Source organism: Panthera tigris, chromosome C1 (assembly GCF_018350195.1).
Source record: "Panthera tigris isolate Pti1 chromosome C1, P.tigris_Pti1_mat1.1, whole genome shotgun sequence".
NCBI classification, from domain to species: domain Eukaryota; kingdom Metazoa; phylum Chordata; class Mammalia; order Carnivora; family Felidae; genus Panthera; species Panthera tigris.
Window position 1 is genome coordinate 188674666 of NC_056667.1, and position 16155 is coordinate 188690820.

The 16155-nt window shown below is 40.2% G+C and overlaps 1 protein-coding gene and 1 pseudogene across 1 annotated transcript in view; one reads left to right on the forward strand and one right to left on the reverse strand.

The window, feature by feature from the left end:
* The window catches only part of PARD3B (par-3 family cell polarity regulator beta), a 1003697-nt gene that overhangs the window by 55349 nt on the left and 932193 nt on the right, over positions 1 to 16155 (forward strand). The window lies entirely within an intron of this gene.
* LOC102971235 overlaps positions 9555 to 16155 on the reverse strand; it is a 32024-nt pseudogene continuing 25423 nt past the window's right edge.

Genomic DNA, 16155 nt, shown 5'->3' on the forward strand with positions numbered 1-16155 from the left:
TTTGGTGGTGCTCAGGATCTGTGAAGAGGACCCTATTCCATGCTACTGTGTAGTGCCTCCACAACTCCTTGATGAGAACAGAATAATTTTTCTCAAGTGCCAGGGGCTGAGGTAGGTTTTTTTGTGGCAGAGATCTGAACCAATGATGCCTCTCTGATAAATAAGAGGTTCCCACGGATGAGTTCTCACTAATTGGTGCAGCCCCTTCAAAGTCTCCGGGTGTGGATGCCTTTGTATTTGTTGGTCAGAGTTCCCCTGAAACTATTCTTTTTAATCCCACCTGTCTCTCCAGCCAAGGTGTTGGAAACGGTGATGTACCAGTGATGGCAACCTAGCCCTGGAGAGTGGAGAGGAGGTAGTTGTTTGCATAGGATTATACTGCTAACATGTGGGAATGTGCTTTGCAAACTCATTACATTTGTTAGAGCAGGGGAACAGGTGATATTGACCCTCTTCTACTCTGAGTAAACAGTCTTACAAGGGCCGGTGAGTGGTGAGCTGGGCCTAGAACTGGTCTTCCCTGTCGGCAGCTTGCATCGCTGTGCATAGGGGAGCCTGCCGCGTTACACGCACTTGGTAATTGTTGGAATGAATGAGTGGACATATTCCAATCCAGGTTTTTCCAGAGTGGGCTTCATACAGCCTTGGTATTAGGAAGAGATCTTTGGAAAATAATTTCACGGACAAATAAGTTGGGAAATGTTAGTCTCTGGTAGAGTCACTGAAGGTTTGAATATATTTTGCGGCAAAGGGATCATTTTTTACCTTTGTTTAATACGGTGTATAAAACCATGTGATTGTGGTGCCTTCCTATCTATTAGTGTCCCACAGAATAATTACTGTTATGTATAATAAGAGCCTTTGGGAAATAGAGCTTCAAATGAATAGCTTTCCCATAGTATTTGACATTGACCAACTAAGACGACCAGATAAAAAATTAAGCTCAGATCTGGGCCTCCTGCTTTTGTCTTATATTCATTCCGTTCTGTTTTTGAAGCCTCCACTCCCATGTCTATCTTGATGATTTGGACTTCACATTTCCTATCCTTCCCTATTTCCTGAGTTACTCTATTTGTGCATTAAAACAAATTTCTTCTTGTAAGAATAATACATGATCAAGTTGGAAAATTAAAAAAATATAGATACATAAAATATACCATTCTATTTATAGTCTTATAATCCCACTATAAGAGATAATATGTTTCTATGTGGCTGTGTATGTCCTATGGAGCTAGATTGCCTGACTTCAAATCTCAGCTCTTCTCCTTACTAGCTGTGTAACTTGGGGAATGGTATTTAGCCTCCTGCATTAATTGCCTCATCTCTGGCATGAGGATAATGATAATGCCCATAGAATGGAGTTGTTATGAGGAATAAATGAATTAACATTTGTAAAATGCTAGGAGTGTGTGCTAGTACCTGTGTGCTAGTACCTGGCACACAGAACTTGTATAAGAGGTAAATTAAAAACGTGTCTGTGTTAAAATGTCAATACTACCCAAAGCTGTCTACACATTGAATACAATCCCAATCAAAATTGCACCAGCATTCTTCTCGAAGCTAGAACAAGCGCTCCTAAAATTTGTATGGAACCGCAAAAGACCCTGAATAGCCAAAGTAATATTGAAGAAGAAGACCAAAGCGGGAGGCATCACAGTCCCAGACTTTAGCCTCTACTACAAAGCTGTCATCATCAAGACAGCATGGTATTGGCACAAAAACAGACACATAGACCAATGGAATAGAATAGAAACCTCAGAATTAGACCCACAAACGTATGGCCAACTCATCTTCGACAAAGCAGGAAAGAACATCCAATGGAAAAAGACAGTCTCTTTAACAAATGGTGCTGGGAGAACTGGACAGCAACATGCAGATGGATGAAACTAGACCACTTTCTCGCACCATTCACAAAAATAAACTCGAAATGGATAAAGGACCTGAATGTGAGACAGGAAACCATCAAAACCCTAGAGGAGAAAGCAGGAAAAAACCTCTCTGACCTCAGCCGCAGCAATTTCTTACTTGACACATCCCCAAAGGCAAGGGAATTAAAAGCAAAAATGAACTATTGGGACCTCATCAAGATAAGAAGCTTCTGCACTGCAAAGGAAACAATCAACAAAACTAAAAGGCAACGGAATGGGAAAAGATATTTGCAAATGACGTATCGGACAAAGGGCTAGTATCCAAAATCTATAAAGAGCTCACCAAACTCCACACCCGAAAAACAAATAATCCAGGGAAGAAATGGGCAGAAAACATGAATAGACACTTCTCTAAAGAAGACATCCAGATGGCCAACAGGCACATGAAGATTCTCAACGTCACTCCTCATCAGGGAAATACAAATCAAAACCACACTCAGATACCCCCTCACTCCAGTCAGAGTGGCTAGAATGAACAACTCAGGAGACTATAGATGCTGGAGAGGATGTGGAGAAACGGGAACCCTCTTGCACTGTTGGTGGGAATGCAAACTGGTGCAGCCACTCTGGAAAACAGTGTGGAGGTTCCTCAAAAAATTAAAAAAAATAGATATACCCTATGACCTGGTAATAGCACGGCCAGGAATTGACCCAAGGGATACAGGAGTGCTGATGCATAGGGGCACTTGTACCCCAATGTTTATAGCAGCACTCTCAACAATAGCCAAATAATGGAAAGAGCCTAAATGTCCATCAACTGATGAATGGATAAATTGTGGTTTATATACACAATGGAATACTACATGACAATGAGAAAGAATGAAATAGGGCCTTTTGTAGCAATGTGGATGGAACTGGAGAGTGTTATGCTAAGTGAAATAAGTCATACAGAGAAAGACAGATACCATACGTTTTCACTCTTATGTAGATCCTGAGAAACTTAACAGAAGACCATGGGGTAGGGAAAGGAAAAAAAAAAAAAAAGGTTAGGGAGGGAGCCAAAACATAAGAGACTCTTAAAAACTGAGGACAACAACAAAAAAACAAAAACAAAAAACAGAACAAACTGAGGGTTGATGGGGGGTGGGAGGGAGGGGAGGGTGGGTGATGTGTATTGAGGAGGGCACCTGTTGGGTTGAGCACTGGGTGTTGTATGGAAACCAATTTGACAATAAATTTCATATTTAAAAAAATGTGTATGTGTGCATATGTGTGTTCACATAATATTACACTGTATGCATATATCACACATTATTTCAGCAGTATACCATTGTTGGATATTCAGGTTGTTAGATTTTTCACAGTGATGAACAGTGCTGTTGTGAACATCTGTCTCTCAAATTTTTTGAATAGCCATCGTTATTTCCTTAGATTGATTCCTTAAATTGGAACTCCTGAATCAATAGATGTGTATGTTTGTGAAACTTTGGTACAGTCTTCCTACAGACTTTAGTAAGAAATCCGATGAGTTCTGATTACAACCATGCTTGAGAATGCCACGTTTTTTCACTTTTGTTAATATGAAGGGGTGAACATTTTGCCATTTAAGAAAGCAGTACTGGGGTACCTGGCTGGCCCACTCGGTAGAGCATGTGACTCTTGATTTCAAGGTTTGTGGGTTTGAGCCCCATGTTGGGTATAGAGATTACTTAAAAAAAAATCTTTGAAAAAAAAAAAACAGTACTAATGGAGTTAATTTCTGCTGTGTGTGTTTTGCCTTTGGCTGTTGCTATTTACAGTTTGAAAGAAAAAAATGGACAATAGACACTTTTTGGGAGAACTCTTTCTATATTAAGGATTTTAATCCCTTGTCATTTGTGGTAAATATGCCTTGCAATTTTCCCCTCCTTTTCCCTTAAGTTCCTTCTCCTAATTCTCCCATTTGCTTCACTCGGTTGCCTGAATATAGACTTTTGTAGCTCTTTTGCCTTGTAGTTCTAGTATAGCTTAAGTGAACATTTACAAAATATCACTGCTAACACTATCCATAATATCTTAAAGAAAAAACATGCAGAGTAGGTACATTGTCTGATGAAGGGCATAGGGCAACTTTTAAATGAAATTTGTCTGTAGAGGAAATGTCTTTGTATTTTCTTTTTTGTCCTAGAACTGAAGTGATGAGTTTTCAGTCTTTAGAAGTAACACCCATTCATAGTTCATGCTTTTGTGATGTTGACCCGTACTTTATAGGTCTGCACCATTTTATTTGCAAAATGAATGAAAGGGTATGTGAGACTCATAATATTAAGTGATTGTTTTATATAGACTTACTGAGCTAGATAGTTGAATCTTTTTGTCCAATTGTTTGGTTTAAAATAACATAAAAAAATAAGATTTTTTTCCTGAATAATTCTGTTAATAACGAACTTGAAGTTTTTGTTTGTCCCCCCATAGGTAGACTAAGAGTGGAGTGGAGAGATTTCTTTCAAGGACTGATCTTTAAGCACATTTCCTGGATATAGACCTTAAGACCTTTATTTTATAATAATGGAGGTAAAATATTTGATGCATTGAATCTTCTCATGCATATAACCTCGTTTTCTACTCCATTTATTTGATAATTGTTTCATCATTTCAAATTCAATTTGTAATAGCAATGAACACTCTTTAATATTTTTCTAATAAGGATTAGTTGGAGAGGTTAATATGGTCAGAAATTTAAAGAAGCTCAGAGTCATCTTAATGAGTGTCAGGTAATTAACCTACATGAATAGATTAAAGAAATCAAGCAGGCACGCTGATGGGTTTTCCTTTCAAGTTCAAATTTAGAACATCATCTGTGCAGTGGTTAGGTCTTACACATTAGATGGTGATTGCTATATTGTTTTTTAATATATAAAAAACTTAACAGTGAAACGTTATTAGAATTCCTCATCAAATTTGATTAATTGAAGAATGATTATGATATGTGATATGAATTTTGAATTCTTATATGTGAACGATTTTTTTTTTCAATAAATAGTCTCCTCCAGATGAATTCCTTTGCAAATCAGGAACCAGCGCTTTAATATAGAGATCTCCTCTTACAAGAACAAATCATAATGTAAAACTTAAGCAGCTCAGGAGCTGCTTCATTTAGGTCTAAACTTGCTGAAAATGATTGTCACTATTATCCTAGGGATGCTATTTTTCAAAGTGAGATGAAGAATTACCTCTTTCTGCGGTCACCATAGGATTAAAAGACAAGTTCTGGAAGTTATCCTGAGTGGTTCCAAGGCAAGACTTCATCTAAATTATTCACATGGATGACCTGTATCTTCTTAAGGAATTCTAGAAATTTATGGATGATTTGTCCTTTGTTTAGCTAATTACAATTGAGTTGATCTAAGCTATTTGTCTTTCTGGCCCTACTAGAGGTGGTATACAGTTGCTACCTTTTTTTTTTTTTAATACGGCAATTCTAGGTCAGGGAGAGGCTCAAACCGGAGATCATTTGTTTTGATCCCCTCTTTGAGGGTGAGTTATTTCTGGTCTTAAGCAAATAGCACCGCCTTGGTACACAATCTGGATTTGTTCTTCAGCTCTGCCGCCTGCCGTTTACTCCTTCAGCCTTACAGTTCTGTTTTGTACAAGGGGGACACAAATTTTGTCATGTGGACAGAATGAATGAGATCTTGCTTGTGGAAACATTTTGTAAATGTGCTAAGTAATGCAAAGGTCATATGTTTCATTGTTAACTTCGTAGGACAAGCTTTTCCTGTCCATCTTAGGTACGCCCCTCCAAGCTGAATATACTCACTTTATCTTGACTTAGTTTGCAATCTCCTGTTCTACTCCCTGTCTACAAACCCTGCCTAAGAATTTCCTTAAATAGTAGCAGAAAGAAACTGCGAAAATCTGGTAATGAGTTCCAAGGAAGGTAGAATGTTAGAATTAGTTGTATACACACCATTTCTGACCTGTGAATGGTAAAAATGTCAGTTGAGGTCATAATGTTGGATTTTAATCTGCACTTTGTGGCCTGGTTGTTTCTCATTGGCACAGACTTTAGGGCCAACTCTCGCCACTATATAGCCAACTATTCAAAAGGGAGACCAAGTGAAATCAATCCTTTTTGGGCTCTTGTTGTGTGAACATCTCTGTGCTGAGAGTTGGTGTGAACAGGTGAGATACAAAGATTAAAAAAACAACAACCCAGAAATTTTAAACTTCTTACTCTGGTTAGAAGATGGCATATCACATGGAAGTTAGAAGTTGAAAAAGCATCTCTCAACCATTCCTTTGGTGATTTGGATTTTATATTCTGTTTCCCCAGCTATATTGGGAATGGTAAAGAGCTATCTTTATAACACTTTGTATTGCCATGTTGACCAATGCTGTGGTTTACTCTTAGCAGATGCTCAGTAAATATTTTGAATCAAGCTATAGAGCCAGGATAGTTATAAATCCCTCTCTACTTACGAGAATAACAGTTAAGAGGACAGTTATTACTGATGCTAGGTTAATAGCATCCTCCGAAACTCTAAGGAGAGCGTATTTAGTTCTCTAAATTATATAGCTCTGTGCTCACTTATTTATCTTTTAAAGTGGTCAATAAAGAGCTTCTTGCTCAGCACAGGAACAAGGAAGTGCAGCAGAAAAGTCTTTAAAGTCAGAAAAGTTGAAAATACTGAGTCCTTATCACATAACCTGAGGCATTTGAGTTAATTTCCTCTTACGCCTTTGTAACTCCTATTTTATTAAATGTGCTGTCAACCTCTGAGCGTTTTCTTGATTTTTCTGGATCTGGCTGTCTAATGGCACATTTTGTTTTAGAAATACAGTGTTTTAGCTGTGGTTGAAATAATTTGTGGGTCTTGATTAATTTACCAGTATTACTTCAGAAATCCTCCTAAAACGAATTTCGGTGGTTATTGTTTGTTAATTTCTCTGCTGGGGCACATTAAGCCTGAGAAGTAAAGCGATCTGCAAAGTCTGTGTGAACTGTTTGGATCCCTAAGGACCATCAAGAACAGATAATGAAAACACTGAAAATTTCTCCTCCTAACGTCAGTGTTTTTCTTTAAATCAGGCCACAAGGCATTTTTCATTGTCCTAATAACCATCTGTTATAAAAATGTAGAACCTTAATGCCTGGTAAGTACATCCTGCTAACTGCCTTATAAACTGCGCTGATTCATTCCTCACACCAGTGCTTTTGGCTAATTCCAAAGGGGACTCGGCACACCAAGAATGTGAAGAATGCAGTGCAAAATCCAACAGGAGTGTTGGAAAAACACTTCCGCCCTTGAGTTGCACTCCGTGTTGGTGTGAAAGAGCTTTGTTCATTTTCTGCCTTAGTTTCCCCTTCAGAAAACAGTGACACGCCTTTCCAGGGGAGTTCACCTGGGCACAGACTGGAATGATTTTGTCAGGTTCAGGCAGCCCTCTCTGGGGTAAATCCTGGGGAGATTTCCTTTCGCCTGATCTGCTACCACCTGGCACGTAGTAGGTATGTTTGCTGGATGAGTAATCAATATTTATCGAAGACTATTTGGTTATTTCCACTTACACGTGATAGCACCGGCTGACGAGGGTGACACGATTGCGTTTGTCATTACTGACCTCATTTTCTAATCTCTGAATATTAACACTGTTGAGACAGAGCATTTGTTTTATAGAAAAAGGTGTATTCTTTGATCCTTTGACATCCTGAGTGCTTTTCCTCACCACCGAGAATTGGACAAGGACAATGCTTTGTTACAAAAGGGGCGGAGGTCATTTTGATATCTTGTATTTAGCTCTATTAATATTCTTTAGATTTTACTCCAGAATTCTTCATATCAGAAAAAAAAAAGTTTTAATATCAGCACAAGAAGAAAATACAATCTATGTGGTGGTGAGTGCCCAGTGCAAATACTAAACTTCTTTAAAATGAAATTTTCCCTTGAAAAGCTGTTTAACATCCAGTCTTTCCAATAGAGATGTTGAAAGCAGAAATATACGTCTGCTCCTCAAACTCCTATGTTTTCACTCTTTCCTGAAACATGCTGAGAAACTGAAAACATTTACTTCATATATTTAAAAATGTTTGACTGAAGTGATATACACACGCAAGTCATTTTAGATTTCTTGGGAGGAGACATTGCCCTTCTTTCTGATGTTATTTTTTGCTCAGATGGTACCTGGAGGTCATCTCTGCAGTTTGGGGCAATCAAGCCAGACCTAGGAAGGCTTTTGTTTTTATACTTTCTTTGCTTGTAAAGCAATAACGTATTCATGGTTAACTGTGAACCAGAGGCTCTTAGTCCTGGCTGCGTATTAGAATCACCTAAACACTGCTCCCAGTAATTGCTTTGGGCTGGGGCTCAGGATTTGGCCGATTTAAAGGCTTCCAAGATGCTTCATACGGCAGCCAGGGCAGAGGATGGCGGTGGAGTGAGCCAGGGAAGATGGGTAACGATGTAAGTTTTCATGTAGCACTCATTTTGTGGTGAACCGGCCTTTTTGGCTCCATTTTTGTTGTGTAGATGGTTTTGATTCTAATCTCCAACCTTAGTCTAAGAAGCACTTGGGGTAGTGGAACTTGCTAAGAATACCAGTCCTTGGGGCCAGTGCACAGGTTCTAACTCAGGGAAGTGAGGGGTTGAGCACACCAGCCAGTGATTTTAATAGAGATGGTTGAATTTCAGGGTTCCTTTAATCACTGCCATGTTCCAGTGACCTAGTCCAGTGTAAGAAATCATTCTAAAATACACGGTCTTAACATACCGACATCATTGTACCTCGTGGGCTTATGGGTCGGGTATTTGCTATAGTTTGGCTAGGGGAGTGCTTCTGTTCCATGCGGTGTCAGCTGGGGTCACTTGGTGATATTCACCTGGTGGCCGGTCTGCAGGGTCAAAGATGGCTGGATTCACATGCCTGGCACCCAGGCATAGAGAGCTGGAAGGCTGGGGCCAGCTGTGCCCTCTGCATGTATTGTTGGGGCTTTCTGACAAAGCCTCTTAGCTGGGCATTTGTATTTACAAGGTGACTCAGGGTTCCTAGCATTTGCAAGAGAGCCAGGAAGGAGCTTCGGGGTTTCTTAGGATGTAGAGTTATTTCTGCCACAATCTATGGGGTCAGACGAGTCTGTAAGAAAGCCTAAATTTAATGAGAGGGGAATTAGACTGTCTCAGCAAGAGGAATATCTAGGAACTTGAAGCCGGCTGTATCACCCCCACACATAAATAGGCAAAAGTCATGTTGTTCTGACCCTATACAACTTTCTGAGTTACTGATTCATAGTTACTAGTCCCTGTCTTCATACAGGGGCGTAATGTCTTTTACCTGGTTAGTTTTGATGATTTCTAAAAGGTATCTCTACCTACATACCAGTGTTCTTTGATTCGTCGTATATGTGACACAACTAATCTTTCTGAAACACGATACTAATCGTGGGACTCCCTTTCCTTGAAGTGTAAATGGGTCTCCTCACCTCTTAGTCTAAGGTCGGTGGCAGGAAATGTAGTGTGGTGGTTAATATCACAGACCCTGTCCGAGTTCAAGTCCTGATTCTGATATTTACTCACTTTGTGACTTTGGGCAGTGTACTGTACCTGCATGTTACTGTTTTTTTTTTTTTTTTTTGTTTGTTTGTTTTGTTTTTTGTTTTGGTAACAGGCTCACTTTATTAGCATAGTGATGGTAGAGGGACTTGGGGTTTTAGCTGTTGGCAGCTATGGTCTCCTTAGTCCAGTCTACAAAAATCACACACCTTGGTGTAGACTCCCGGCTGCTTCTTCTGGGTGCAGCCATAGTCCCAGAAGACAATTTTCTGGAGCTCACCATTGCAGACCACAGGGCCACCAGAGTCACCCTGGCAGGAGTCCTTGCCTCTCTCGAGGAAGCCAGTGCAAACCATGTTCTTCATGATCTGCCCAGGGTAGGAGGCTTCCCCCTGGGCCTGACTCAGCAGCGGGGCGTCCAGGCAATGCAGCAGCTTGGGGTAGTTGGTTCCAGAGCCCAGGGTGTTGCCCTAGCCAGACAGAAGGCATTGGGTGCCAGTGGGTACACAGGTGGAGGTATGGAGGACACCCAGGGAGTGAGGGCTGCAGGAGAGAAGAGCTTGACGAGCATCATGTCATTGTCTAGGGTCCAGCTGCTATCATCGGGGTGGCTGAGTTGATGAACTTGCTCATCCCCCTCTAGGACATTGATGTTGTGTTCCCGAGAGCCTCACTTGGATGCGAGACTCGTAGCAGTGAGCCACGGATACCAGCCTCTTACAATTTCCCTTTTACAGATGAAACAAGTAGCTCAGCGGGTTATTGTGACAATGCAATGAGTAATATATGTAATGCCCTAAAATGTGTTGGGACAAAATGGCTTTTATTATTGTTGCTGTTAACATTTTTATGGTGAGGCATTCAAGGCTTGTCATGCTCTATTGCACCTTATATTTCCAACCTTATTTCCTATGACTATTCCTGCAATCCGGGCTGCCCCCTCACTCAGCTATCTCCTGTCCTGTCTTCCTTTTTCCTGTCTTCCTGTGTTTTCCTTACTGACTGCTGCTCATGCTATCATCTGTCAATGGAAAGCTGACTTCTCTCCCCCCTCTTCTTTAGAAAGGGTTTCACTCCAAGGCTTTAGACGGTTTTCAATCAATGGAAACTAGAATTTTATACTTCATTCCATGACCCAAGCACGGTTATGTTTGGTCTCTCTGATTCTCATATACATTTAATGCAATACTGCTTTCTACCCTGCCTGACTTATGCATTTGAGTTTCCCACAAGTGTAGCACAGTACTGTGCCGTACATATTGGGGTTTAAAATTTGGTATGGCATCAGAAAAGTTCAGGCTATGCTGCCGTAACAAATCATCTGAAAATCTCTGGCTTAGAGTAATCAGCTTATTTCTCGGTCATGCTGTCAGCCCCTGGTGGGTCTGCTAAAATGAGGAGATCTCATTTTATCATCTGGGGCCCCACATGGAGGCTCCATCTTACAATATGTTTCCATGATTATAGAAAATCAAGGAAAATGTAAATTGATGCACTGGCTCTTAAAGCTTCTGCACAGAGAGACGCATATTACTTATGCTCAAATTTCTTTGGCCAGTTACATGTCAAACCTGAATTCGAATGGGCGGTAAAGTATGATTCTTCCACGTTCTCAGAATAAGAGAACAACCTATGAACCAGCTCCAGTGGCCACAGTTGACTCCCTAGTTTTATTACCTATTTCTGTAAGATGCTGCTAGGTTAATAGAACCAAGTTGCTATGAAAGCCTCACCTGTGTGCACCTCAGTATCATATACCATTCAATTCAGGTGAGTCCATGGGCAGTCCTTCGGATCCCCTTTGGATGCTGCTCTAAAGAAAACAGAAATCATTCAGTAGCTGTTATGTTGTGTTTATGGTTTTTCTTAGAAATATTAAAGCCTCAAACATTCTTTTTCAGATATTTCTTTAATTTTTTTTTAAAGTTTATTTCTTTTGAGAGGGAGAAAGCAAGAGCAGGAGCAGGGAAGAGGCAGAAGGAGGGAAAGAGAGAATCCTGAACAGGCTCAACACTGTCAGCACAGAGCCAGGTATGGGACTAGAACCCACCAACCATGAGATCATGACCTGAGCCAAAATCAAGAGTTGGATGCTTAACCCCCTGAGCCACACAAGCACCCCTATGTATTTCTCTTAAAACCCCCAAACCTTTCTTTCCCCTTGTAAGAGTGCTGACAACGCTGACTCCATCTTTGGTCTTCCATCTTGTTCCTGTTTGTCTAATGACCTCCCCTCAGGGCTTTGTGTTCAGGTTCCATGGAGGTTAAATGTATGCTCTGACTGGAATGTGGGAAGGCTAGTTCTGATCTCTAAAGTGGCACACAGAAGACTCCAGAAATTAGTAGAGATGGCTGGCACACAGAAGCTCCCACTTTACATAACTAGTAGAGATGGCTGCCTCTCTGAAGGCCCTCACTTCACATTAACTAGTAGAGATCCTCTGGTCCACAGATGGTGTCAATTTAGATGGCTACCTGTTGACCTTACCACAGTGCCCCTCGCCCTATACGATCTGTGGGTTAAGGTCCAGACGTGGAGAGTAAGGATGGAGAATAGCTGTGTGCTGCCTGGGTCATTTGTCTGCCAGATTTCCACACACCCCCTCACTCCATTAGTAAGTTACCCTGAATGAAGCTCCGTATGGAGTGGTTTGCTTCCTTTTGGGTCCAAAGTGCCTTCTAACCCTGGAGGATACTTGACTCACCCTCCTTTACCTTCTGACACCCCTCCCCTTTGATTATTGCTTTGAAGTAAAAACTAGTTAGCAAGACACAGGTGCTAACTTTAGTGTGCTAGAACTACTGCTAGGTGACTGTAAAATCGGCTCCTGGGCACAGTCACTTATTTTGGGGGTTTACTAAATTGAGCTTGTTGAGGAAGGTGATAATGATCTTAGCAAGTTGGAAAGATAGTCCATAAACAAGATGTTCAGTAGCTCAAATTTAAGACAGTAACCAAAAGGAGACTATAGAAGATGCTGACAACCACATATATGAAAGATTACATTTATTAAGTGCAACACTTGGCAAGATTTTTGTTTCTATAATGTAATCCTCAAGAAGGCCCTCCATAGAACTTTGCTTTGATTAGTTCTAAGAAGTACAGACTCCAGGGAAGCCCTTAGAGGTTAGGGGATTACTGTAGAGGTAAGGATGGCAAGTAGAGGAACCAGGTCATGACTGACTGGTTGAATGGACCAGCACAGTAGGGCTTCCATTAACATTTTAAGTTGGCAACATTCTTCTTAAAAAAAAATTTTTTTTTTGTTTTAAATAAGAAGAGCATTTTGTTTTGTTTTGTTTTAAATAATAAGATGAAAGGGGCAGAGAGAGAGAAAATCATGAGCAGTCTCCAGGCTCACTGTAGAGCTGGACATGAGCTCCATCCCATGAGCCTGGGATCATGACCCGAGCTGAAATCAAGAGTTGGGTGCTCAACTGACTGAGCCACCCAGGCACCCCATTGGCAACATTCTTATAAGGACTTCATTTATAAGGACCAGAAATCGTTGCTTGTGTGTCTACTTGTCCTTTTGTGAATGATGTGGAAAAAGTAGGCTATGAAAGGGCAGAAAATTATGAAATGAATACAGTGGCAACAAAGGATTTGAGAACAAAGCAGATGAAGGGTGTGGGAGGGCTACACCTGTGAAGGTACTCAGCTGTTTTAAATCCCCAGAGAAGGGCGTAGTCTCTGGTTCCTGTAAGGGACCTTCCTGGGAGGGAAATAACTGTTAATTGCTTAGTGTTTTATTCCTTAGGAGTTGTTGGGTAGCCAAATCTGATGACAGAAGAATGTATTAATGTAAACTATGACCTATTTCTTTTTTAAAAAGTTTTGAGAGTGACAGCAAGCAGGGGCAGAGAGAGATAACAAAAACTAAAGGAATTCATGACCACTAAACTAGCTCTGTGGGAGATCCTCATGGGGACTCTGTGGATAGAAGGCAACAAAGACTCCGAAGGACCAGAGACATCACTCCAAACATGAAACCTACGGATAGCACAGTAACACTAAATCTATATCTTTCAGTAATCACTCTGAATGTAAATGGACTAAATGCCCCAATCGAAAGACATAGGGTATCAGAATGGATAAAAAACCAAGATCCATATATATGCTGTTTTCAGGAGACTCATTTTAGACCTGAGGACATATGCAGATTGAAGGTAAGGGGATGGAGAACCATCTATCATGCTACTGGAAGTCAAAAGAAATCTGGAGTAGCCATACTTAAAAACTAGACTTTAAAGACTGTAACAAGTGATGAAGAAGAGCATTATATCATAATTAAGGGGTCTATCCATCAAGAAGAGCTAACAGTTGTAATTGTGCCCCCAACTTGAAAGAATCCAAATATATAAATCAATCATAAGCATAAGCAAACTTATAGATACTAATATTGTAATTGTAGGTGACTTGAACACTCCACTTATAGCAATGGACAGATCATCTAAGCAGAAAATCAATAAAGAAACAATGGCCTTGAATGATACATCAATGGACTTGATGGATTTATTCAAAACTTTTCTTCCCACAGCAGCAGAATACACATTCTTCTCGAGTGCACATGAAACAGTCTCCAAAATAGATCACATATTGGGTCACAAAACAGCTCTCAACAAATATAAAAGGATTGAGATCATACCATGAATATTTTCAGATCACAGTGCTATAAAACGTAAAATCAACCACAAGAAAGAACTTAGCCTCCAAATGCATGGAGGTTAAAGAACACCCTAATAAAGAATGAATGGGTCAACTAAGAAATTAAAGAAGAAATTAAAAAATATATGGAAGCAAATGAAAATGAAAACATGACCATCTAAACCCTTTGGGATACAGCAAAGGCAGTCCTAAGAGGAAAATACATTGCAATCCAGGACTGTCTCAAGAAGCAAGAAAATTCTAAAAACAGAATCTAAGCTTACACCTCAAGGAATAGAAACAAAGCAGCAAAGAAACCCCAAAGTCAGCAGAAGAGAAATAAGATTAGACCATAAACAAGCAATACAGAATCCAAAAAACTAGTAGAAGAGATCAATGAATATAAGAGCTGGTTTTTTTGAAAGAATAAACAAAATCGATAAACCTCTAGCCAGACTTCTCAAAACTAAAAGAGTACCCAAATAGATAAAATCACAAATGAAAGAGGAGAGATCACAACCACCACCACAGAAATACAATTATTAGAGAATACTATGAAAAATTATATGCCAACAAACTAGACAACCTGGAAGAAATGGACAAATTCCTGGACACCCGCACACACTACCAAAACTCAAAAGGAAAGAAATAGAAAATTTGAACAGACCCATAACCAGGGAAGATACTGAATTGGTTATCAAGAATCTCCCAATAAATAAGAGTCCTGGGCCAGATGGCTTCCCGGGGGAATTCTACCAGACATTTAAAGCAGAGTTAATACCTATTCTTCTCAAGCTGTTCCAAAGAATAGAAACATCTCCAAAGGCAAGGAAAATAAAAGCAAACTATTGGGAACTCATCAAGATAAAAAGCTTCTGCACTGCAAAGTGTCAATCAACAAAACTAAATGGCAGCCAATGGAATGGCAGAAGATATTTGCAAATGACATGTCAGATAAAGGTTAGCATCCAAAATCTATTAAGAACTTACCAAACTCAACGCCTGAAAAACAAATAATCCCATGAAGATATGGGCAGAAGATATGAATAGATACCTTTCCAAGAAGACTTCCAGATGGCTTACAGATATGTGAAAAGATGCTCAACATTGCTCATCATCAGGGGAAATACAAATCAAAACCACATTGAGATACACCTTATACCTGTCAGAGTGGCTACAATTAACAACTGAGGAAACAACAGATGTTGGCGAGGATGTGGAGAAATGGGAACCCTCTTGCACTGTTGGTGGGAATGCAAACTGGTGCAGCCAATCTGGAAAACAGTGTGGAGGTACCTCAAAACACTAAAAATACAATTACCCTATGACCCAGCAATAGCACTGCTAGGAACTTATCCAGAGGATACAGGACTGCTGACTCATAGGGGCATTTGTACCCCAATGTTTATAACAGCGCTTTCAACAGTAGCCAAATTATGGAAAGACCCCAAATATCCATTAACCGATGAATGGTAAAGAAGATGTGGTTTATATATACAATGTAATACTACTTGGCAATGAAAAAGAATGAAATGTTGCCATTTGCAACAATGTGGATAGAACTGGAGGGTGTTATGCTAAGTGAAATAACTCAGAGAAAGACATATCCTATGTTCTCACTCATATGTGGAATTTGAGAAACTTAATAGAAGACCATGGGGAAGGGAAGGAAAAAGATAGTTATAAACTGAGAGGGAGGCCAACCATAAGAGACTCTTAAATACAGAGAACAAAGTGAGGGTTGATGTGGGGGTAAGGGAGAGGGGAAAATGTGTGATGGGTGTTGAGGAGGGCACTTGTTGGGATGAGCACTGGGTGTTTTATATAAGTGATGAATCATCCCGAAGCCAAGAGCACACTGTATACACTGTATGTTAGCTAACTTGACAATAAATTATATTTAAAAAAGTTTTATTTATATTTTGAGAGAGAGCAAGAGCAAGAAGGGGAGGGGCAGAGAGAGAGGGGGAGAGAGAGAATCCCAAGCAGGCTCTGTGTAGGGCTCAAACTCACGAACTGTGAGATTGTGCTCTGAGCCAAAATCAAGAGTTGGAGGTTTTACCGACCAAGCCACCCAGGAGCCCCTAAACTGTGATCTGTTAATGTAGAT